The sequence below is a fragment of the Meriones unguiculatus genome, chromosome 19, assembly GCF_030254825.1.
Source record: "Meriones unguiculatus strain TT.TT164.6M chromosome 19, Bangor_MerUng_6.1, whole genome shotgun sequence".
In the NCBI taxonomy this organism is placed as follows: domain Eukaryota; kingdom Metazoa; phylum Chordata; class Mammalia; order Rodentia; family Muridae; genus Meriones; species Meriones unguiculatus.
In genome coordinates, this window is record NC_083366.1 from 50,082,121 (window position 1) to 50,106,750 (window position 24,630).

Here is a 24,630-nt window from a genome sequence, read left to right on the forward strand (position 1 = left end):
TGGGGTGTGTGTCTGTTTCTGTCTCAGGCTATCTGTAGGTATATTTCTATATCACTTCCAGATGTGGTTCACACTATCCTGTGGCTTGACCGCTTAGGTAAAGGTTAAGCTCTAAAGTGGACCATGGGAATATAATTTTATAGAGATAGAATTGCGGTAGAAAATCCCTTAGCTTGGCTGTAAGATGCAGTGTCAGGGCTCTGAGCTCAACAAACAGCGTGGCCGGTTACAACTCCGTCAGTCTCTCCATCTAATCTTCTTTCTATTTCAGCCCTGGGGGAAGAAGATTGCTTTTCACAGGAACAGTGTGGCAGCAAATGTGTCTTGGCTGTTGGACCACATGTGGTTCAATGAGAGCCTCATGTCAGGAGAAATCCAGAGGGAAAGGCTGTGGGGTAGCCCACGTCTCACGTGCTGTGGCAGACAGGTTTGCCCGTGGGTGGACAGAGCTGGTTTCTCCAGCGCCCTCTCCCTTGGCTTTCAGACAACATCTTTTCCCAGGGTTCTTTGTGTGTGTCCTAGATTCCTCTTCTTAATTCGTGTATGGAGGCTAGACGGTCCTCGAGAGTGACTGGGGCTCTGTTAAATCAGGTGGGCAATTACTCAGGGGAATAGGGTCCCAGACATCAAAGCCCACCAAAGCTACCCGAGGGTGGTGCTGTTCAGGTCCTTTGTCTCACAAAGGCAATAACTACATTTCACAGACAAGAAGAAAAGACGTTTGTTGTATGTTTGTATTTGTCAGGGTTCTCTATAGGAACAGAATAGTAAAATATATCTTTCTGAGATATACACATATCATATATCACCTGATCCATGTAATATACACACCACACACACACACACACACACACACACATATACATACACACAAACACACACACACAGAGGAGACGCATTAGAGTGGTTCAGCTGGTCAAATTTACAGGTTAGCTTAGAGGCTACACCGTGGCATTTACATATTAATTTTGTCAGAGAACGTGGTGTGCTTAACTGATATCTTTTCATCCACCAATTTCTCTGAGTTTGTTAAGATTCTCTCTTAAGGCAACATTTAGGAACACTTTATACAATATTCTTGAACATCTGGAAATTTAAAATGGATTTTTTTTTTTGCACCAAGTAAAATGTCCATTCAGTAAAGCTCACAGTGTACCTCAGATACCCTAAGGCTAACTCTTTATCTGTTGGAACTGTTAAATTTTCATGTAAGTATTTTGAAGTTAATTATAATCTTCTCAACATAGCCTTGAATACCCCCGCCCCACACAGTCACACACATGCACACGCATTTCTCCTTCTTATTTATTTTGGCCTTACATATGCCCATGCAATGTGGTTTGAAGTATAAATGTTTGGACTGCTACCATTTCTTTAAAAATTCCATTTTTTATTAATAAATTTCTTACTGGTGTTTGAACTTTAAAATATACTTTTTATGATATGAGCACTTCACTATTGGCCATTATTAATATTTCCCTGACACATCCTTCTTTAGTTCTTGGCTTTCATTTTCCTTTATCATTTTTTAAAGGCACATGTCTTAAAACAGAAGTTGACTGATATGAAGCCTAGGAAGGGAAATGACTTGATCGAGGTACTGTTCACTTACTGTAGTTGATGACACATTTAATACTTCCTTGGTTTGATTTCATGCTGTAAATATTACCATTGCTTATTGCTGCATTTTTTCAATTTTTCTTTGTCCTCTGATCATTTGTCTTGTTTCCCTCCTCTAGCAAGGTGGAACATCATTTTGTACGTCACTCTAACAGTAGTTGTACTTTCATCACTGCAAAGACATTCTACCCAATGTCTGCCTGTCACAGTTAAGAACTGCACTGTGTTCATGACCGCCAGAACTCACAGAAACCCAAAATTGCTCATGTGTCTTTATTCCATTATCTTTTACCTTATTTCTTAGTCTTTATTATATATAAAATGCTACTTATTCATACTCCCTCTTTTCCATTCATTCCTGTAAATTAGTTTGAAATAGTAATTTTCAATATTACACAAAATGGTGAATATTAGGGGTTATATACTATTTTAGCATCTTAGGGTAGTTTCCTGTAGTCAGGTTCCTGCTGAGAAACAAAACTGAAAGTTTTTTCATTATCTACCCTCTGTCTGTCTGTCTGTCTGTCTATCTGTCTATCCCATCTACTTTTTTTGTCTATCATCTCTCTGTCTTCTCTATATCTGTTATCAAGATTGTTAGGTCACAACAACACTGTCTTTAACTTTAATTTTCAGCACTTTGCTGAATCTGGGCACAGTGCTCTTCATAGCGGATTTTTGCTGAACGTCTTGAATCTATAAACTATGTCTTTCACAGATGTTGGAAATTTGTAGCCTTTTTTTTCTTCAAAAACATGCTTTTCAGCACCAGTCTGGTTGAATTTCCTTGAGTTATGAAGTTTCCAATTTTCCTCTAGACAGTAGAATGCTGATTGGCATATCTTTGGGGGGTTGATATTGGCTGGACGTAAATTATTTTAGGTTTCAGTCACTAAGCATATCTTTATTTCTTTTTAGTTCCTGAAGATACTTTTAGGAGCTCTAGCATGCTTGCTTTAAAGGCTTCCCTTGCTTTAATCATTTCAAAATCATGCTCCATTATCTCCCAGCCTATATGATCTCTGATGAGAACACCACAGTAATTATAACTTAAAAAATTTCAGAATCATTTTCTTTGTTATTCTTACAAAAAGATGTGATTATTGAAGACAAAATTATGACATTTCCCATTGGGATATTTTTCAGTATATATAAATGTAATTAATTTAACAATAATGATAATATGGCAGAGGATAGCGCATTCTTAGAGTTTCTGTGAACCTGCTTACTATGTTTGAGGTCAGTGAGACAACATTAATTCTAAAACATTGGTACAACATGCATTGTTGAAATGAGAGGGGAGGAATGATGTCCTCACACTTGGAGGGTGGTGGCAGGTGGGTAGCCTCAGTGCTTGGATTGAAATGCTCACGAGGAGCTTTGCCTTGGGGATGAAGAGAAAATTAGGGTGGAGGACCAGTTTGTGCTAAAAGAGAGGCTGGGAAAAGAAGCATGTCTCAGACAGATGAAGAAATCCTGGGAATCTACTGCAGATGAGGAGCCTATCGGCCATTAAAGGTGACCATCTGGAACTCAGGAAAGGGGTTTGGGGTGGAGTGGGAGAACTTGGTTGCAAAGCAGCGGAACTGATGATCAGTCTTAGACTGGGGAAGAGTTATAGTTTGCCGAGATCATAGGAGCAGACCCATTCACCTGAGGATGGAAAGATTGGCAAAAAGTAAGATACTCCTTCTCAGAAGGGCAGAGCCCTTGATCTCTTTAGGATGGGGTTGGGTTTCAGCATCAGAAAGTGCCTTTGGTAAAGGTTGAAATTATAGACAAGGTAGAGTGGGGAAATTCATGAATAGTAGCATTCTATATAGGAGGAAGTTGGGGTAGGTGCTGTGGTTGGCTGTTCCAGGGAAGATGGGAAGATGAGAGACAAGACTGGGTCAGATGACCTCAGGTCACCTGTTAGAAACAGGCTGGGCTATTGGAAACATCATGATAGCAGAAGAAAACAAATAGTCGGCAAGAAGTTCTGCTTGGTAATTTGTCCTAAGTATGGTGTTTAAAACTGAAGGCACAGTGGCTCTATCAATTGTGTTAATTGCTGCTCTGAAAAGCAGCCATCATTCTAAACTAATGGGAGCTATTCTTTGCAGGTCTTTGCTGGCCTGAATGATCCCACTGTCATTTTTCAGGGATTGGGGAGTGAAAATGCCTGATATAGGGCACATGTTTTTGGGTTTTTTTTGGTGATGAGAGGTTTTGGAATTCAACAGAGATGATGAAGTATCAATGCTACTGAACTACATAGTTGTTTTTCATGTCGTGTGTAAGAAACATTAAATATTAATCTTTTCTATCAAACATTGTAAAACTTGTGTTCACAACAAGGAGTTTAGATCTCTTACTCTTTCTTATCTTGTAAAACATTTATGAAAATGTTTGAATCCCATGCAACGTTTTGCTCCACCCACCCAGCAAAACTTTTGTTTATTTATAAAACCTTTGTAAAGGTTTGTAAAACCTTTGCTGCATTCTCAGAAGGTGAGTGAATTAAGTGGCCCTTTCCTTCCATTTTTCTTTATTTCCTTTGCCCTGATTCTTTTAAAACTAGCCAATTTCAAAAGACTGAGAGCTCAGACCTCACCCAAAGGGGGAAAAGACATAGTTACCACCTGTGATAAAAACCAAGTCCAGGTCTTGCCCGGTATACTTGCTCTTTTGAGCACGTCCTCTTGATCAAGAGTAAAAATTTCTCATCTACGGCTCAGAGTATAGTTTGGAAGAAGGGATAGGAAGCATGTAAGAGCCAGAAGATAGAGTGAGAGGCTACAGCATGTCATTCTCTAGACTCATACAACCATAGCAATCATTAACTCACAACAATTGAGCCTGCCATGCTTCGTCTGGCAGCTCTGAACCCATCGTCACACAGATAGCCCTGGCTTATCTCAGTGGGTCACAAACCAAACCAGATAGTCATGAATGAGAGAAGAGATTTTGTGGTGAAGAGGGCAGTTGGTAAGAGTGGTGTAGAGGTGTGGAGAGAGAATGGTTGGTATGCATTGAGTCCATGTGCAAAACTGTCAAAAACAGAACAAAACAAAGCCAAATTCAATTAACAACAACAAAAGAAATAACAATGGCTTCAACCAATTAAAAGTTTATTTTTCCTCACCTAGCACCTTTCTCTAGCCACAAGAATTACTGGGAAATGTGTTTTCCTGCAGCTGTGTCCTTGCATCCCCAAACAAATTAGAATTTTGATATGTTTTTTAAAGGAAGGGGAGAATGGGTTTTACTTGGTAGATTGCTAAAAGCTTTGTCATATTTGATTTAAAAAGAATATGTCCAAGTCCCAGATCCGTACAATCAGAAGAGGCTGATGACTGCTTCGAGGTTGGGGCTGAGAGTCCTGCTGCGTTGCTAACAGCTGTCCTTTGGATCCTGGTGTCATTAGATAGGATTTCAAGCCAGAATGGACTCAAGATTCTGTTGGCTTTAGCCATAAATGAGACTTCAAAATTCAGTTCCATTGGGTCATAAAATTTCATTTGAGTTCATGTGTTTTGAAAAGTTGAACCACTACCTAATTTTACCAGGTCCTCATGAGGATGATTGAAAGGAAGTGGCATGCAGTGAGTGCTGATTAAAGCTGAACATTTATGGCCACTTCTCCCTTACAATGCTAAAATCATCCATCCATCGTTCATCATTTATCAAGCACCCGCTGCATAGCGCAGATCTGATGCCAGGCACTGGGGAGTCACAGATAAAGAAAGGAATGGTGTTTATTTCTGAGACCCTCGGTGTGACAAGAGGAAAAGGCTGTGCCTGGTCCATAGCATCAGTGGGCACGTGCTGCTGTGTGTAGGGGTCTTTAACACTCTTTTGTAACTCATGGCGAATGATTTGAGCATTTCTGGCCCTTCTACACTGGCCTATTTGTTTATTCAGAGGAAGGAGGGATGAAAGGGGAGGAGGAAAGGTAGGCTTGTAGACAGACAGATAGACAGACAGACAGATGGTAGGAAGCTAAAGAGAGAGATTATAAAACCCCTAAATCATCATCTTCTTCTTTCTTCTTTTTCTTCTTTCTTCTTTTTCTTCTTTCTTCTTTTTCTTCTTTCTTCTTTTTCTTCTTTCTTCTTTTTTCTTCTTTCTTCTTCTTCTTCTTCCTTCTTCTTCTTCTTCTTCTTCTTCTTCTTCTTCTTCTTCTTCTTCTTCTTCTTCTTCTTCTTCTTCATCTTCTTTTCTTCGACAGGGTGCTGTGGTTAAAAGCCAATCCCTAAATTTTAACATCTCAGCAGAGGCACTTTCTCACTGAAAATGGCTGGTGAGAGAATGAAAACTTCTATTCTCAAAAGCCTTGCCTGTTCAGAACCAAGATTTTGGTTTTATTTCTGCCTTGTTTTTCCTCTATTCTCTTTTTCAGCATCTCTGTAGGTTTGTTGAGGAAAAAAAATCTTCAAATCTTCAAATCTGTAGGCCTACCACAGTAGGATTTGCACATGGACACCCCACTGAATTGACAAGGTATTCTACAGGGAAAAGAGTGGATCCTGTTCAACACCTGTGAGAGATGCGAGAGCCCATGTGGGGACACACAGTGCTTGGTTGGGGGAGACTTGGCCAGTTGTAGCAACTTCTGTGAGAGTATGCCTGCTCCTTTTCTCCTTCCTCCCTTCTTTCCTTCAAGACAAAAGTTTATGTTTTTACTTTTTTCTCTTGTATTGTCTTTAAAATGAAGCTTATATACACATGGAAAGAAATTTTAGGAGCAGATTTTCAAAGTCACCTGATAGCAAAATGAAGATAGAAAGCACAGTTGCCTGCCTGAAATCCTCTGGTCGCTGCTGCTTGCTTTCTGTATTTTGCATCACTCCAATGCTGGCATTGACTGAATTGTCCTGCATCTCAAGAAGACCAGAGACCATTAGTCTAAACAGTGGGAGTGGGCTGGCAGATGGCTGCTGGTTCCAGAGCTGTCTACATAAGCACGAGGAGTGGAGTTTAGAACCCCAGAACTCACACAGATGCTGAGTGGGCAATGGCCTGCCTGTGGTTACAGAAGGGTGGAGATAGGGGATCCTTAGGATCTCTGGAGCCACTGACTACATCAGTGAGCTCTGAGTTTGATTGAGAGACCCCGATTCAATGAATAAGATAAAAAAAAAGTGATGGAGTACCATTCCTGACATCCATATGGGGCCTCCGCCTGCACGTATAAATGTGATAAATATATATATATGCACATATACCATACACAGGCACACACACACAAGAAAAAAAATAAAACAAAGCAAAACAGCATAGGTTGGGAGCTATCTGCCTGTGAGTATCAGTGGGAACAGCAGAGAGAAGGTTCTGAGAATGGTGTGTAGACGTGTTTAAAGTTCATTGCAGCCTGGGGGCCTTGGCAGAACTTTGTGAGCATAAACTGGTTCGCAACAACCCTAGAGAGGCACGGACATGGGTACAGAGAAGGTGACAAGCGTGCGTAAGGCCAGAGAGCTGGGAGAACACTGTGGTCTCACAATGTCTTAAACAGCAATATTATAAAGGAGACAAATAGAAAAAAAGATTGGCTGCTTGCTCCCTTGTGAAATCTTCATGCTATTTCGTGGCTAATATTGGCTGACAACGTGACAGGATCCAGAATCACACAGCAGGCAAAGGGCTGGGCATGCCAAGTCTATGAGAGATTTTCTAATTCTAGATCAAGTTAACTGAGGGAAAATCCACCCTATTTGTGGCAGCACGGGTCTACAGTCTGGGATCCCTGATTAAGTAAGAGGAGGAAGCAAGCAGAGTGCTAGCATTCATCTGCCTTATATCCTGCCTGTATTTCCTTGAACTGTAAGACAAAAGAAACTCTTTCTCACTTAAAGTTGCTTTTGTCAGTGGGCTTATTACCTGCCAAAGCAACGGACCACCACAGAGACTTCTGGAGATTGCAGAGAAGAGGGAAGAAAATGATGACATGAGAAGGGGGCGCTGCTGGGAGAGGGGAGCTGTTGCCAGTCCTCAGGTGGGGAGGTGCCTGCCTTTTGATGACATGGAGCTACGAGAGGGTGTGGGGTCCAGAAGGAACAGCTCAGGGGTGGGTAGCAGCTGCCCACACCTTAAATCTCCATCTTGGAGGTTGTAAAGCATTGCTTCCATCATGGTCTAGAAGCAGGCTACCAGTCCAGTCCAGATTCTTCGGGGGGAGTAAACATTGCTTCTTCATGTGCATGGGGGCTAGGGAGACAAAGGGCTAAGAGCGTTTGGAAGGGCATTTGTAAATTTGTTGAGATGAGAGTCGCTGCAGGTCCTCTCTGTGGGGAGAAAAGTACTTGTGCATTGGGAGGACTGTTTCTGCCATAGTGGATTAAACTTAATAGCAGTCTCACCCAGGAATTAAACATTTATCCCCCATAATACATTAGCATGCCCATTTACAAATGGAAAAAGGAATCATGGGGGAATTATGTAAATTTTGAGACCACTCAGCTATTTGGATGTGTGGTCAGGAGGCTGGGGAGCTGGAACCTCTTGGGGTTTGGTAGTATTTACATCCTTGATTCCTCTTCCCAAACTCCCGCTACTCAGCCAAGCGCAGAGATTTACATGTAAGAGACGCTGTTAGCCTGGAGCAGCCTCTGAAGATGATGCCTGGCCTCACCCGCTCCAGGTAAAGCCAAGTCTTCCTTTGATGGGAGCAGTGAAGGCGGCCCGTTGATGTTTGCCTTGACAGGGAAAGCCAGGGCTGGGAGCCTGGTCTAACCCGCAAGCTTCAGTGCCTTCCCTACCACCAACTAGAAGGCGTCAGCCGGCTCTGCTTCTGTGCAGACAAGTGTGTGGGTATGGGTGTGGGTGTTGGTGGTGTGTGCTGTCATGCTGCCAAACAAAACCTAAGAGAGTGCCCCCAAGGGTCTCGTCACCGCCCTAATATCAAGCTTTCAGTATTTTTGTTGTTTTTCTGCTACTGCCCTGCCTTGAGGGTCATTTGTCACACAGAAGGCGATCGCCAGATATTTGCTGAAGGAATCAACGATTTAATGGAAGACGTGGGCCATGTGTGACACTAGGGGAGGGTTAGGTCTTTAGTGACGACAAGTCTTTCAGAGGTCTCTGTGGCTGTACTCCTGGCGTCATTGGTCTACACACTGAGATGGAGAGGCCGGTGGAGGAGAGGACCAGGGAGCCAGGTCCCTGGTGCCTTCTGCCGTGCGCCTACAGGGACCTCCCTATGAGGAGGGCCCTTCCAAAGCCGCTTCAGCACGATGGACTGCAACAGATTCCTGCACAGAGATCAGAACACATTTAAAGCCACCACAAGATCCACATGTGTGTGCCTGTGCACGCGTGTGTGTGTGTGTGTGTATGTATGTGTGTGTGTGTGTGTGTGTGTGTGTGTGCGCGCGCGCGTGCTGGGGGTAGCTCCACACAATCCGCTCATGTCGGGGAGGCCCTTGCTCTACAGATCCTTCTCACCTTGTTTGACTTGTAAGCGTTGTTCTGGCTGATGGCTCAAGATGCATTGTAGACAGGTACAGAATTGTCAAACAATAAAAGATTTTCTAGAAATAAAGAGTTATTCCATTCTTTTGTCTGTGACAGGTCAGAAGGTGGAGGAGAGGAATTTGACCATGACAGACAGCGGGGAGTAGAATAAATGCTATGACCAGAGCACATATGGGAGAGTGACCGTGATATTCCTTCTTGTTAGATATAGCTCCTCTGCCACTGTTGGGGCCATGAAGTCAGCTATGGCCTGGGCATCCTTCTTAACTTCAGGTGATACAGGAGGCACCTCTTGTTTCAGCTAAAAGGAACCCTGTAAAAATAGTCACAATTAGGCCTCTGGTTGGAACTTCCTCTTTCTTGGTCATTTTCTGAAAGTAAAAATTGGATAAAATATTTATTTAGATGTAATGTTTTTAATAATTTGAGACAAAGTTTGCTCCTTTTTTCTCAAGAGCAATTTTTCTTTAAAAAACAAGTCAGTTTCTGTGTCTGTGAGCTTTTTGTCACTATAACAAAATGCCTGCGATGATTAAGTTATAAAGAAAGAGGGTTTATTTTATCTCTCAGTTTCAATTCTTCCTTCTCTCTTTCTTTCTGTGGTACTTAGGATTGAACCCAGGAACCTAAGCCTCTTGCATGATTTTGAGCCATAGTCTCAGCTTATCTATCTATCTATCTATCTATCTATCTATCTATATTTATTTGAGTTTGTATTTTGAGACAGGTCTCCCATGCTAGACTTGAGCTTTTTCTGTCAGCCAGTCAGGTTTTTAACATTTGCTCTTTTTCCTCAGCCTTCAGATTACTGAGATGCTAGACCTGGGTTTTACTTTGTTTTGTTTCTTTTTTAAGTGTATACTTTTTAAAGGAATTTTTATTTCTTGAGTTTGCTACATAACTGTGATACGTAGACTCAATAAAACTCAATCTACAGTCCCCACCCCCTCCCAGCAGCTGGCTGATATCATGTGACTCAGAGCCCCCAACAATGGCTCCATTCTTCTGTAGGGCCAACCCTTCACCTAAACAAAGGAACTGTGATTCACCTCACTGCTTTTCCCTAAATGATCTGAGCCTCCCATAAAAAGAAAGGCTCTCCCAGGAGCTGGGACAGATGTCCTTTCTTGCACAGGATGGAGGACCCTATATTCGCTATTACATATCAATGGTTCTGAAATTCATGTCCTTTTTGTTTGTTTGCTTTTTGTTTTTGGAGACCGATTTCTCTGTGTAGTAGTGGCTGTTCTGGACTCTGTGTAGAGCAGACTTGCCTCGAACTCACAGAGATCTGCCTGCCTCTGCCCCCCTGAGTGCTGGGATTACAGGTGTGTGCCACCATGACAGGCTTGTATTCATGATCTCCATCCCCCCTTATTTTTAAATTAATTCAATTTACATCTCTGTCATAGGTCCATCCCTTTTCTCCTCCCAGTCCCACTCTCCCTCCAGCATCCCCTCTCCCCTATTCCTCAGAATAGGGGTGAGACACCCCAGATCATCAATTCACATGAGGACTTTATTTATCTTCCTCCCCTGTGGCCTGGTAGGGAAGTCCCATCAGGGGGAAGTGATCAAAAAGAAAGCAACACAGTCCATGTCAGAGATATGCCCCACTGCTCTAACTAGTGGGCCCACATGAAGCCTAAGATGCCCATTGGGCTTATCTTCTTGAGGTCGGTACATTGTAGTGTGTCTATTTTGAACTATATGACCAAAATCTGCTTATAAGTGAGTACATGCCATGCGTGTCTTTCTAGGTCTGTGTTATATCACTCAGGATGATCTTTTCTAGTTCCATCCGCTTGCCTGCAAATTTCATGATTTTCTTGTTTTTAATGACTGAGTAGTATTTCATTGTGTAAATTGTACCACAGCTTCTTTATCTGTTCTTTGCTTGAGGGACATCTAGGTTGTTTCCAGTATCTGACTATTACAAAAAAGCTGCTATGAACATGGGTGAGCAAATGTCCTTGTATGGTAGAGCATCTTTTGGGTGAATGGTCAGAAGTGGTATAGCTGGTTCTTGAGGTATGGCTATTCCTAGTTTTCTGAGAAAGTACCAGATTGATTCCCAAAGTGCTTGTACAAGTTTGTACTCCCACCAGCAATGGAGGAGTGTTCCCCTTTCTCCACATCCTCACCAGCATGTGTTGTCACTTGAGTTTTTGATCTTAGCCATTCTGGCAGGTGTATAAGATACTTGAAAACTGAATTCAAGAACACATCAAACACATCATCCACCATGATCAAGTAGGCTTCATCCCAGGCATGCAGGGATAGCTCAACATATGAAAATTCATCAATGTAAACCACCATATAAACATACTGAAAGAAAAAAAAATCACATAATTATCTCCTCAGATGCAGAAAATGCCTTTGACAAAATCCAACACCCCTTCATGATAGAGAGACTCAAAGCAATCCCACTAAAATCAGAGACAAGACAGGGTTGCTCCCTCTCTCCATATCTCTTCAACATAGTTCTAGAAGTTCTAGGTAGAGCAATAAGACAACTAAAGGAGATCAAAGAAATAAAAATCAGAAAGGAAGAGGTTAAAGTATCGATATTCACTGATGATATGATAGTATACATAAACAACCCCAAAAATTCCAACAGAGAACTCCTGCAGCTAATAAACTCCTTCAGCAAAGTGGCTAGATACAAGATTAATTTAAAAACATCAGTAGCCCTCCTATATACAAATGACAAATGGGTTAAGAAAGAAATTAGGGAAACCACACCCTTCACAATAGCCACAAATAAAATAAAGTATCAAGGGGTAACCCTAACCAAGGAAGTAAAAAACCTGTATGACAAGAACTTTAAGTCTCTGAAGAAAGAAATTGAAGAAGATACCAGAAGATGGAAAGATATCCCATGCTCATGGATCGGTAGGATTAACATTGTATTTATGTTCTAATGCTGCTGAAAAAAAGGATTTTTCATTTGCTCTTTATGTTGGCTGAAGCCTTTCTAAATGAACCTGTATCAGTACTTACAGAATGGGCTTCAGATACTCAGGCATCAGAAATTCTAGACTCAATAGTGGAGCATCCTCCAAAGAAGCATAGTATTAGCTGCACATGGTGGCTTATGCCTGTGATCACAGCGCTTGAGACCTGACAGCAAGAAGATCCTGAGTGAGTCAGCTTCTACTCTTCATCTACACAGCAACTCAAAGGCAAAAGCAACCTATCCTCCATCAAAAAAGAACATACAGCGTCAACAAAGCTCCCTTGCTCTGTAAGTACAACCTCTTTTTATTTTTTCTTAGTTGTACACAAATATCGGACATGGTATTTGGTTTGTGGTTATTTTCCAGTCAGCGAAAGGTGGGGCTTTGTAACTCCTTTGTCCCATTTTGAACTGGGAACACCTTTTCACATTACACTTGTTGTTTGCCTAGTCTCCACTATTCCATTGCCTCACTCCAGCTCCCTGCTGCTGGGTATCCATGTTGTCTCCACTCCTGGTGCTGTAACAAAGGCTGAGATGTGATTTCCTCCATCTCTCACATGTGTCCCAGAAGTGAACTCGTGGGACAGACTGTGTTCCATTTTAAAAACATGCTACTGATCGCCTTCCCGAAAGGTTGGACCCATCTCTCCAGGAGTAACGGGGCACCAGCTTCTCATCTTGTGTTTTATGTTTTCATTTTCTAACAATCTCCTGCCCTCAGTGGTCCCACCTACTCTGGCCCTGGGTATGTTATTTCAACTGGAGTCTCCTTGATTATTTAAATTAATAATAATAATAACAACAACAACACTAGCTTTCTTTTATTTATTATTGGAAAGAGAGAGAGAGAGAGTGTGTGTGGGGGGGTGTGTGTTTGACATATGGGTGTGTAAGTGCCATGACAGACATGTGGATTTCCAGGATAACTATGTGGAGTCATTTCGTTTCTCCTTCTACCTTTACATGGGTGCCAGGGACCAGCTCAGTCATCAGGCCAACACTTCACCTGCTCTTTTACTTTCAAATTTTCTTGATTCTCCTTTTAAGCTCAAGGAGAATTTTATTAACGTTTAAAAGAAAAGACCCCAAGGCAGGCAAGCTGTAAATCTTAGCAGCTGCCTGGAGGAGGAGAAAAAAGAGAAAGGGGAAAAAAAAAAAAAAAGAAGGCCTTGCCCTTTGAGTTAAGCCTGTGTGGAGGCCAGCCACATGGCAGCTGGCAGCCAGGGTGTTAGGGGAAATTGCTTAAAACAGAGACAGAGAGAAAGAAATGTTTATGCTTTTCTGAGTAATGAAGATTCATGGCTGTGGTCGTGCCAGGGATAGTCCTGTGAGCAGGATTCTCAGAAGGGAAAGTACATTATCTCATCAAAGGGCTAATCCACCCATCTCTTTAGCAAGGCAGCGGTTCTCAACCTTCCGAATGCTTCAGCCCTTCAATACAGTTTCTCATGGTGTGGTGACCCCCAACCTTAAAAATACTGTCATTGTTACTTCATAACTGTGATTTTGCTGTTATGAACTGTAATGTAAGAATTCTTTTTGGAGTTAGAGATTTGTCACAAGGGTGTGTGTGTGTGTGTATGTGTGTGTGTGTGTGTGTGTGTGTGCAACCCCCCTGGCTTGAGAACCACTGTCTTAAGGTTTCTTAGGGAGGGTCCCTTGGCCTGGTGATTAACCAGCCCAACTGGAATGCTAGGTCCCCACCCATGCTGGAGATTTTATCTTCTCAGCCATAAGGTTCTCGCTTCCCATCAATGGACCTTTATTGATGATGTGTCATCTTCCGGCCACCCCATCCCATGAAGAAGTAACCCTAAAATCTTTAGAAGGCTAGAATTGGGGGATAACTATAACTTATTTTCACCATGAGCATGTAGAGAACCAGTTCTGAAGCTGTTTTCCAGGAGGGCTTATTTATTATGCTGGGGCTGGAATTCTGGTTTCCTCAGGTCATTTGTAGCCTCCAGGCAGGGTGCTCTTTGAAGAGGATAACTAATACTCCCTTCTGACAGAGAACCAAGAACATCCCAGGAATGGTTGATTCTGCAGCCCCTCCCCTGAGCAGCCTGTCCAGTTTCTACCTCTCCTTCTTACCACTCCCCTACTCTAAAGCGGCAACCCTGATTGCTATTAGGGAATCTGGGCAATGATGATACTGACTCTTGGAGCTGAATGTGAGAATTGGGTATGACAATTGTAATGGATGTTGATCTGCACATTTAAAAAATATCCTCTGGGGGCTGAAGAGATGGCCCAGTGGTTAAGGGCACTGGGTGCTCTTCCAGAGGACCTGAGTTCAATTCCCTGCACGCACAACTGTCTGTAAGTCCAGTCCCAGGGAACCTGGATGCCCTCTTCTGGCCTCTGTGGGCATTAACACACATAGTGGTACCAAGACATACACACAATCAGAATACTCATACACAAAAAGTAGATAAAAAAAAAAAAATCAATCAATCAGTCAGTCAGTCAAGCCTCTGTCCTGGCTTCCCTGGCTTTCTGCCAAGGGCCTGTAATGCCAGTAGCTTGTGTTTTAACCTCCCCTTCACTTACCTTTCCAGGTGCCATAGACTTCCTCCATTTGACAGTTACACAAATAAAACCACTGATGCACTTTGGGGGTCTTTTCATTTCCTTGATTCTTAATGAAGTTGGATCTATTTCTTTGCTTCCTCCTCACCCCCGCTCCCCCCTTTATCACCCAGCTCCAGGGCTCAAAGCCAGGGTCTCTCACATGTTGGGCAGGAGGCTGGTTATTTTCATGTTGTATGTATCTGTTGTTCCTTGCGCAACCTGTGCTTTCTTCAAATTTTTATTTTTATTTAAAAGAGGGAGCCTGCCACTGGCTGGGACTCACTGATTGGGCTAGACTGGCAGGCCAGTGAGCCTCAGGACCTTCCTGTCTCTGCCTCCTCAGCTATGGATTACATGGACACACTACCTTACCTGGATGTTTTCTTTTTCTTTTTTGATGTGGGTGCTGGGGACAGGGCCACGAAGCTGGGTATTTTCAAAACATGTTGGCCGTTTGCTTTTCTCCTTTTATAAGTTACTTATTTTTTCTATTACTTTACTCCTTTTTTTTCTCTTTTTTTCCCCTCACATATAGTATATTTTCTGTACTGCACTCCCCCTTCCCCCCAAAAAAAAACCCCCTAACAGGTCTTGCTATGTAGCTTAGACTGACTACAAACTGGAGATCCTTCTGCCTTCAGGTTCTAAATGCTGATATCTCGGGCGTGGGTTGGATTGCCACTGGATTTGGCTTAACTACCCTTTAATTACCACGATGCCATGTCACATCCAAACCAAAGACCTAGCAGTCTTAGGACCTCCCAGCTGGCCAGCAGTACTGCCCTCAGGTGAGACAGGCAGACCAGGGCAGGGCTATGAGCCTATCTGATGTGCACTCTCAGTGGGTGAGCTCCCCACACAGGCAGTCAGCAGTTTTAGCCTGCTGACTTGGGAAGCAAGAGGCCTCAAGGGCAAGGACTCTGTGTATGGCTCACAGGAGTGGAAGTGGGGCAGGGGCCCAGGCCAGCAGCTCTGTGTGGAAGGGGGAATATGGGCTTAAAAGGACATCAACCATGGCTACCTGGAGAGCCTGTTTACTGGGCAGATCCCCTCCTCTAAAAGGGAAACCCTTGGCTCCTACTCCTGTTCGACATCTGGTTGTCTACAGCCTTGACTGATTATTCCTGGGGCCTGTACTACAGACTGGATCCACCTATCTCTGGAGTCTCCCCAGGAATTCACTGTCTCTGCTGGCTCAGTGTTTGTGACCCAGGTAGCTGGGGCACAGGCAGAAAGATCTCTGAGTCTAGAGCTGCTCCAGTGTCCCACAGGCTTCCTTAAGATGGCGGAGGATGGGATTTGGGGTAGCTAAGTCTCTACCCAGGATGCTCAGTAGGCAATAGTGAAAAGCAATAGACTCTTTGACAAGCCAGTGAGAAATTGCTCAGGGCTGCCTAAGTCATCAACTGAACCATCATAAACCTTTTCCAGGGCCCCAGAGAGACCCAGGTTGGCTGTGGTCCAGGCCCTCATGGCCATTGCTTCTGAAAACTAGTGACATGTTTGTCTTAGGAGACCTCTGCAATCATTAACAAGGTCTTGTTTGTCAGGGGAAAGTAAGGGGAAGGGAGCTGACATTTATTAAGAACCTACTACTGCCAGGTGCTACACTCAGCACTTTCTAGTAGGCAGATTCAACTGAGAGGAGAGTTCACCTGGGACCGGCATGGCTCAAGCAAACAAACAAACAAAAAAAAGACTTATTCCTTAAAGTTTCATGCTTAAAATAAGGAGAGAAAAAAAACAAGGATCTGGAAACCAAGCTGCTCTTACCAATCACTAAAACATAATAAAGGCTAAGGATGGGGAGGAGGGTGTAGAGAAAGGTGTAGAGAGAGTAGGTCTGTAAGTGTGGCTAGCTAGGAAGATTACACACCAGTGGTCTACAGCACTTAAGGCCATTAGCACTAACAGGAACCTACCGTGCATTTCAAAATAACTACAAGAGATGATGTTGAAGGTTCCCAGTATGTTAAGAAATGGTGCTGAAAATGGCCATTCACCCAAATTGATCAGTGCGAGGTAGGCCTGTGTCTCAATATCACACCTCATGTCACAACCCATGGACAACTGCCAGTTAAAAATTTAAAAATCAAATCACACTTTTGCCCCATATGGTTTTGTGTGTGTGTGTGTGTGTGTGTGTGTGTGTGTGTACATAGCCTTTTATAGTGGCAAGTCAAATTCATTATATATTTACATTTGTAATACATTCATATAAAGCATTATTCAGTATGCAGCATATCGTATATAGCATCTCATAGCATCAAGTCAATTTTATTGTGATTTTACGCTTATAGTATATCTCATATAAAGCATATATTGAATAGATAGCATATACAATACACGTTTTTCCAAGTGTATTTGACTGGATTCCACTCAGACCCTAAGATTCCTTACATTTTTATGTCTAGCCCTTCGGGAATTATGAAGGACCACAAAAAGTTTGGGAAGGAATCCACGCATCCTACAGGGTTCCCTCTCTAGTATCCATAGCTTCCAGCTCCTGTGGCTTGTTTAACTGTGTGTGCTAACTGTATCCTTTCCTCTAAGTGCAAGGACAACCTTTTCAGATAGGTCACACCCTGTGTCAGCCCGCTGTTGTTGCCTCATACATTACCCTAAAACGCAGCCGCTTAAAACAACAAGCGTTATCTCACATAGTTTCCTGGGGCCAGGAAGCTAAGCTATCTGCTAAGATTGCAGGCACCTGAAGGCTTAGCAGCTAAGGCTTCGCAATTGTCCCTGAGATCACTCACGAGACCAAGGCTGGAGACCTGGGGTTGGGAGGGCGTCATGGAGGAGGTAATGGTTAATCTCTTCAACCTGAGATGATCTAGACTCATCACAGAGGCAAGCCTCTGCATGTGCCCATGGAGGGAGCTTCTAGAGATTGGGTTAACTGAGGTCGGCTGGGGTCCCTGACTGAATAAGCGTGGAAAACCTCCTGGGCACCAGCATTCATCTCTGCTTCCTGGCAGCAAATGCAGGTTCCTGCCGTGACTTGCCTGCCACAGTGGACTGTTCCCTCAAACTCTGAGCCAAAATAAACCCTTCTTTCCTTCCACTGCTGTGTCAGCTATTTAGTTATAGCAACAAGAAAAGTAACTAACACAGAGGATCCTCTGCTGCCTAGTTTTGTCAATGACACAGCTAGAGTATCAGAAAGGAGGTAAACTCGATTGTAAAAACACCTCCATAAGATCCAGCTCTAAGGGATTTTCTTAATTAGTGATTGATGGGGGAGGGCCCATTGTGGGTGCTGTCATCCCCAAGCAGGTGGTCCTGGGTTCTATAAGAAAACAGACTGAGCAAGCCAGTAAGCAGCACCCCTCCATGGCCTCTGCATCAGCTCCTGCCTCCAGATTCCTCTCCTGCTTCAGCTCCTGTCCTGACTGCCTTCACTGATGGACTGATGTGCTGTAAGCCAAATAAGCCTTTTCTCCCTGCAAGTGGTTTGTTCATGATAGAATAGAATAGAAACCCTTCTTCTTAATAGAAGAACAGAAACCCTAACTAAGACAATACTAAACCATGAGAGTTCCATCCTCAGGAATGGGTCAGTGCTATTTATAAAGGGGCATTAGGTTTCAACTTTGACCTCTCTTGCCGTGCCTCTTCATGTGATGGCCTCTACCATGTCATAGCTGTCAAAAAGTCCCTCACCGGTTCAGGCCACCAGAACTACAAGAAAGAAAAAGAAATCTCCGTTCTAACAGTTATCCGAGACATAGAAGACATAGAAGCAGGAGAGAGGGGTGAACTTTGCACAATTACTTCCTAAAAGGACTTTAAAAAAAAATCTGCGTTACTGTAAATACAGTTCAAGTGAGCCCTTTCGGCATTTCATCCTCAGGAAATTAATGTTGGGCTTTTCAGGGACACATATCTAAGTCCAACAGTATTTAACCAAGGATTTCGACTCCAGTGAAATGTCCAGCGTATTTTCCTGACTTCTTCATTCTCAATGAGCCCTAAGTAGCCATGAAATACAGACCCTTTTGGGGGTGTGGTTGGTCTGAGAAAAATTCCCTATCCTTTCCCCCACTCATTTCTAACTTAGAGAGAAATAAAATTGAAGTAAAAATAGTGACAGCTACCATTTATTGTGTGTTTATAATATGCCCTTCACTGGGCTTTTTTCCCTGTTTCCATATTTCACAGTGAAAGGGACCCAAGACTAAGGGAGTGAATTTGCCTGAGGTCTACAGCATATGAGTGATGTCTGAATGTTTTACCCGGTGTGTTATCCATCACAGCCTATGGAATTATAAATCTTGCTTCAAGAACAAATGGTACTGAGTTATGGAGTTTATTAAAACTTTGTATGAGAAATGACTAGGCATCTTTCCTGTAAAAGATAGTTTGGTAAATCAAGTCTCATTATTTAATACTTGAGATACATTGGGGTTTAGCCCAGTCGGTACTTCCAAAGAATATGCTTACGGAACAAGTGTAACAAATTTTTTAAAAATATATTTTATTTCAAACACATCTGTAAATATTTGTGAGGCACAATGAAATGTTTTGATTTATGGGTGTGTTGGTAGCAATTAACGTTAATTAACAGTTTTGATCATTTTCTTTGGTGAACACATTAAAATCTACATCTTCTTTTCAGAGATACAAGTGTATTATTGCTAATTATAGTCTCCCGTCTTGTGCCACAGAAAATCAGAACTTAACCCTTCCTGTAAGTAGCACTGTGTCACTGACTAACTCCACCACCTCCCCTCTGCCTGCTCTCCCCATCTCCTACTGTCATTTCGTACCCAGTGATGGGTTTGCTGGATGTATGGTAGTTTTACTGTTTTGAAGACCTCCTGTTGTGTTCTCCACATTAGCTACACTGATTTACATCCCTGTTAACAGGGAGTAAGGGTCCTTCCTTCTCACATCCTTGTGGCGGCTGTGGTTATTTGTTGCTTTTATAATAGCTGTTCTCCATGAATTCTGATTTGCGTCATCCCGATGATCGGTAATAGTGGTCATTTTATATGCATGATGGCTATGTATAGTATGTCTCCTTCTAAGAAATATTTTCCAGATTTTAGCACATTTTAATTGAATTATTTTGCTAAGTGGATTATTAGGTTGCTTTTTAAGAAAAGCCCAATACTCCCCTTAGTAAGCTCGATATTGGTGGGTTGAAATATTATAACAAAAATGAAATCAATAAAAGCAATTGTTGCCAGGATTTAACTTACAAAGGAGATTTTGGGTCAATCTAGTTGTCTGAAAGTAAATCTAAAGAAACAACGACAAACAAAAGCAAAAAGGTGGATATTCCCAACAGCCTGGTCAAGCACAGCACTGCAATGACCAGCACATCTCTGATTAGATGGTTTCCAACTTGTTGAAATGGCCTCATCAACTTTTAATTGAGCTTTTGTTTTTCCTTTATTTGATGAGTGTTTATTGTGCTTGATCTCCAGTTACTTTGTGCAGTCACCCCCATAAGAGCAGTAGTATCTGTAGCCATCCCTCAGTATCTTGAAGGCGTTGGCTTCAGGAGTCCCAGTGGGCACCAAAATTCATGGATTGTCAGGTCTCTTATAAGAAAGCTTGTCTGAAGAGATAGCTCCGTGTGTAAGAGCAAGGATCTGAGTTCAAATCCCCAGGACCCACACAAAACAAAAACAACATAACAACAACATAATAACAACATAACAACAACAAACTCAGTGTATGGCTATGTGTGCCTATAACACCAGTGCTGGGAGCAGACACAGAAGGATCTCAGGAGCCAGCTGCTCAGGCAAGCTTCAAGTTCAGTGAGACACATTTCTGGGGTCATTCTAGTTCCTGGACTTCTGGCCACCTGAGGTGAGAGAAGTAAAGAGTGACTCTGTCTGTGTCCAGCCCTCATGACTGTGAAGCTGTTCTGAAGAGCTCACTGATTCTATAAGATAAACAACAGCTTCCCAGGATTCACCATGTGAGAGGCAAAGCAAGGTTGTGTCCAGTATGTAGACACAGAGAGCGGAAGGACAGTCATGCCCAGTCATGCTATCTGACCATGCCTCAGTTTCCTCATTCTATGAGGTTGAAAGAGTATACAAGTCCCCTTGCCCCGATGCTGCTGTGAGAATAAAAGTAGAAAGCGTACATAATGAACTTACAATAATACCTAGAACATAATGATACCCTGGATGTGAGGGCTGTGGATCCCCACAGCTGAGCACAGTTGTTTCGGATGGGAAGGGTTGTCTTGTGGCTTAAGATGCAGTAGATGCTGAACCAACTAGTTCTCTGTGCACCCTGCTAAGCAACAGACATACTCCTAGCGTGTCTTTGTCTTTGCTCTGTGTGTTTCATCTCATGGCAGCTGTCATGGGTGCCAGTTACCCCGGCACAGATATCTGCTGAAATGAACTTCCTGGTGATCTGCCATCCCAACTTGAGGAATTCTGGAAGCCATCCCCTCTCTGCCCTTACTCCCCACAAACCACTGCCGTGGTCACAGCACAGGGACACCTTCCCATTTCCGCAAGAGGGAAATCACAGAAAGATGCAGCCATGCTTCTCTGCCATGAAATTCTTCGGCAGTCTCTATCTGTCCTGGCTGAGGACCAACGAGGTGGCAGAGACATTGTGTACTGCCTAAGCCACAGGTGGCTCAGGTTTGTACAGCGCTACCCACAGTCCCCAAGGGGGTCACTGCCCTTTGATCTCTATCACATGGCTCACCTTCACCCAGCTCAGGTCTGAAGCATGTGATGTTTGTCCAACACTCTTTGTTGACCATCCCCTAGGGACTTTGGTCTGCCCTGGCTGGTTCTCCATCCACACATCCTAGTAATCAGAAAATCAGCACATTGTGGGGTGGGGTGGGGGTGGGGTACCAATCCTCTAAGCTCAGTTCTTGCTCTAGTTACTGGGCTCTGTCAGCATGTTTCCCCAGCCTTTACTGTGCATGGGAATCCTCTGCAGGGCTTCCTGGAGTTTCCCCCCTGCTAGGTCTGAATTTGGACAGTTTCCAAGTGATGACCTTGTTGCAGCTGCTCTGCTCTCAGTGACAGGGGAAGCTGACAGCCTAGCGGGGAGGACAGAAGTCACCACTGTCACTGTCTGTGACCGGGAGTTGAAGCTGGTCACCCCGGCATGCAAAACACAAAGATCCCTTCTGGGCCACAGAGCATCTTCCAGGTGCCAGCAACTCACAGGGCAATGCCTTCTGGGAGACCTTGCTTGTTTTCAAGGAAGAGCCCTCTTCCCTGTGTCTGGAGGACACAGAGACGGCATGGGCTTTGAAGGCATCCCTGGGCACCATCCTGCATCCATGATGTGGTCTCCTTGACCACAGAATGGACCGCTCATGATGCTGCTGGGGCCTCCGGTCAGATGCACCAGGCTTCTGAAATTGCCTGCATGGAGAAGAGGTGCAGAGGGCTTAAGGAGTATTAGCAACAAGGCCTTGGGCCTTCGTTCCCCACCCTCTGGTGAGGAGAGCAAAGAGGACGTTCTGCCAGCCAGGACAGAGAGCAAAGGAGTTATTCCCACAGCCAGGAGTTTCCTCACTGATTCTCCCTGCCCCAAAGGATTCCACCAAAAGTCCTTGGCAGGTACTTGGGAGAGGGGGCACAGGACACAGGGTGGTCATAGACAACCCACTTTGCCGGGAGAAAATAGGGAAGAAGAGGCAGAGGGAGTCTTAGGTAACAGGGTGCCCACTGCAGACATATTTTATTATTTCTTTGTGTTGGAAACTTTGAAAATCCGGCCAGAGCCTCTGAGATGGCTCCACAGGTGTCTGGCATCTGCCTCCAGCCCAAGGGCCTGAGGACCCACAGGGTGGAAGGACAGAACTGACACCGACACTTTGTTATCTTCTGCTCTCCACCTGTCCACCGTGGCCTACCACCCCCATCACACACCAAAAAATACATAAGAATGTCAGAGGACAAATTGCTGAAGCCACCTCTGTCTCTCCATCCCACACTATCTCTCTCTGGATGTGGGCCCTTGGTATGGAGCTTGGGCCATCAGTCTTAGCTCTAAGCCCCTTCACCTGTTCAGCCATCTCTCTAGCTACCAACTGTGTTGAAACACTCAAGTTAGTTACTGTCAACCACTGTTCCAACTGAGTTCAAGAGCCCTGGAAGTTACTCTTCCACCTATGTGCTCCTCTTATCTACCTGAGTCCCTTCCCCTCCACACACTTACCAGGTTTTAGTCACTGCTGTCCCATTCTATTTTCTTGAAATTAATCTTCCAGATCCCACACGTAGCTGAGGACAAATTTGTCTTTTATGTGCCTGACTTATTTCACTTAATCACTTTGTTTTTGTTTTTAACAAGATGGATGCCAGTTCTGGGCTTTGGAAGACTCTCCTCTGAAGACAGTTTGTGGGCTGTGTCCACTAAGTCAGTGGGCCTACTACATCTGAGAAAGGACCATTGCCCAGGCATCCTTGCCCAAGGCTAGGTCCTCTTCAATGATATAGACCCCACTCCCCAAAATTCTTAGATGTCCTTGTTAGTATTTTGGAACACAACCTGCTCCTGGGTTACCCAGCAACTTATGATGTCATCATGTGTCGCCAGCCAGATGGCCACACTTGGAAGGCGTGGTTACCTTGCCCCTTAAAGGGCCAACCCTGACACGTGGGTTGCTCTCTTACTCCCTCCCTCTTACTCTCTCTTGCTTTCTCTTATACACTCTGTCTTACTCTTCTCTCTCTCTCTCTCTCTCTGTCCTGCTCCCCCCACCTTCCTAATAAACTTCTTGCAGAGAATATCGGTTGACACCAGCCTCATGCTTTTTAATAAATAATTTCAGTCCTGCTCTCAGAGAGATGCCAGTTTTTGCAGACCAAATGATGCTTAGTACATGGCAACTGGAGCTCTGGGAGAAGCTCCAGAAGTCAAAAGAGGGTCTCCAGGCCTTGATAGCAAGGAAGGAGATCTTTGCTCTCCAAAATGAGGCTGGCCCCACAGAGCAGTTTCAAGTTTTCATTAGCACAGAGAGGATTCTCTTCAATTTCCTTCCAGAAAGATCACTCTCCCCACTTCCTTTTGTTTTCTTTTGCATCCTAGATACAGCATCTTGATAAGGTTCTAAGTAAAAAAGAAAAAAAAAAATCGAATGCTGAGGTGACTCTTTGCAAATATCTGAGCATTTTATTTTTTCAAATGTAGAAGTAAGATGTGTCTGAAATTAATGGCACAAATGTTCACCGAGCAACTTCTCTGTGGCAAATGTAGTTCTAGGTATGTGATACATGAAAAAAAAAAGGGAACGTCGATCTCTCCTGCTTCAGCGGAGGGTTGGGCAGACGACAAATGATAAAGCAAATGGAACACGGAGCGCAAATTATGGGGTGTGGACAGGCGGTTGTGGAATACTCCTGCGTCTCGGGTCTTACTGGAGAAGAACTATTGGTGTTTTTTTTCTAAGTCAGGGACAAAGGTTAGGTGCAAGGACGGCAAACAGAAATGCTCATGTGGTCTTGCCGGTGAAGAGGGTGAAGGATGAAGGAGAAATTAGAGGAGGGAGATGTAAATAAAAACTGACTGACACCTGGGAGTCTGTATCCCTTTCCCTCATCCTCCCTTGGAGACTTATACTAGCAGTGATTTACTTCCTAGGACCTTATCCTGTGCTAGAGAGGGAAGACACGTTCACCAATGTTTGTGGGAAAGTCGAATATCTTTGTACATTCAATGTGGATTTTTTGTGATTCTGGCACTAGGACCCAGAGCCCTGTGTCTGCTAGGCAAGATCCTTACCACTAGGCTATACTTGAACCCAATCCAATGTTGAAGTACACACATGCTTCCAGGCTCCCACCCCTGCTGAGTGGAAAGTTAGCTATGAGGAATGCTGGGAAAGGTGTGAATACTTGGGATTCCACAGCAGAGGATCCGTTGGGAGTCCCTTTTCTGGCTGGCCAGAGGACATGGCTGCTTGCCTCTGTGTTATCCACAGCTCATGGCAGCACACATATCAACACCATTAACACCAATGTAGAAGGTGACTTTCCACGTGATGTAAAGCCCTTAGGGGGCACGAA

The 24,630-nt window shown here is 43.7% G+C and overlaps 1 long non-coding RNA gene across 1 annotated transcript in view; it reads left to right on the top strand.

The window, feature by feature from the left end:
* LOC132649193 (uncharacterized) overlaps positions 1-24,630 on the top strand; it is a 48,375-nt gene that overhangs the window by 461 nt on the left and 23,284 nt on the right. The window lies entirely within an intron of this gene.